Source organism: Aptenodytes patagonicus, chromosome W (genome assembly GCF_965638725.1).
Source record: "Aptenodytes patagonicus chromosome W, bAptPat1.pri.cur, whole genome shotgun sequence".
NCBI classification, from domain to species: Eukaryota; Metazoa; Chordata; class Aves; order Sphenisciformes; family Spheniscidae; genus Aptenodytes; species Aptenodytes patagonicus.
Window position 1 is genome coordinate 47239005 of NC_134981.1, and position 1525 is coordinate 47240529.

Sequence of the window (1525 nt, forward strand, 5' to 3'; positions counted from 1 at the left end):
TGTGACCCAAATTTGTTTTTTGTCAGCAACTATTCCGTTGTGGTTAGCAACATCTGTCCGGAGAGCTGACATCTGAGCCCCTGTGTCTACTAAAAAGGTGACTGGAGTCTTGAAGGGGCCCAGGGGAAAGGTAATCAACAAGTCCCCTTTGTCACTTTCCGTGAGCCTTCTTAAATAGATCCACCGGCCATCCCCCGGCTCACTGATTGGGGATGGCGGAGGGGGTTTCCCGACTCGGGGACGCTCAAATCAATCAACTCAGTCTCCTGGGGGGCAGACGGGGTTATTGTTCCGGGTTCCTGGGATAGGGGAGAAAGATCCTTGGGGTCTGAGGGAGATGGGGTTCCCTTTATTTTGTCCCAGCCTTTCACCAAACTTTCCAGGTTGGGAGTGGGCAACCCATCCATCACCTCCTGGGGAATCCCTTTTGAAATGCCCTCTGCCCATAGTGTATATCTTCTATTATCAGGGGGTCACGTCGGTCTGGCCGGGGCGGGGGGTTGAGGATCGCGCGAGGGCATAGCTTTTATTCCCCCATTCCCTTCTACCCTTCTAAAGTCCGCCTTGGATTTTGTCTCTCCCGGACCGGTAAATCCCATTCATCTCCCGTAATTAATCAATTCCTGTGCTACTTCTCCCCATGTCATCTCCGGGGGACCTCCCCTTCTCCAGGGTCGGGGTGCCCTCAACCGATCTTGTAGTTGCACCGCATATAATTTCAAGGCATTGGGTCGTCCCCTTATAAGAGGGTGCAACCTGTCAGGGTCTGCCACATATTGCATGGGAGAGGGCTGTTGCGGAACCAGTAATCAGTCATGCATCAACTGGAGACACGCAGTTTTCTGTACGCTCTCTAAAATGTGACCCACTGTAGGCGTTTTAATCGAGAAGGGGTCTCCCCTTTCCATAGGATCCAATCCACCTGCCCAATATGCTACCCTTTGGGTCAGGAACCAGGGCTCTCTATTGTCATTTGTGGTTATAAAAACCCCTGGTCCCCAATACCCTCTTGCCTCGTCCTCGCTCAGCAAGATATGATCCCCCCCCCGGTAAGAGATATTCTCCATACATATTCAGTTTCCGTTTCTCGGGGTCCCCGGGAATATTTTTCCTGAATTTTAGCCAAATCAGTAGGGGAATAGGGAATGATGCGGGTAGTAACTTGTTGGGCTCCTCCTTGACCACCATCTACAGTCTCGGTCTTAATTAAAGGTCGCATTATAGCTTCCTCCCTTCCAAGGGAAAATATTTCTCTTACATGTTCTAGATCTTTAAGAGGGTATAACAATTTTGATTCTTTTCCCTCGTCAGAATCTGCATCCATATTTCCTACACCGATTTGGGAGCAGGTTTAATCTAATTGCTCCTGTAATATTCTCTCCTGCTCCAGAGCCTCCGTCAAAGCGGTTAGTCACCTGCTCGGCGGCAAGCTGATCGGAGAGAATTTTTGTCTCGTTTTCTAGTTGTTCCTGCAGAGCCTTCACTAGATCTTGAAGGGATTTTATTCCCTCCCCTTCTGCTTGTT

The 1525-nt window shown here is 49.8% G+C and overlaps 1 pseudogene; it reads right to left on the minus strand.

The window, feature by feature from the left end:
* Positions 1-599: 599 nt before the first annotated feature.
* On the minus strand, positions 600-1219 carry LOC143172156 (uncharacterized; annotated as a pseudogene).
* Positions 1220-1525: the final 306 nt, after the last annotated feature.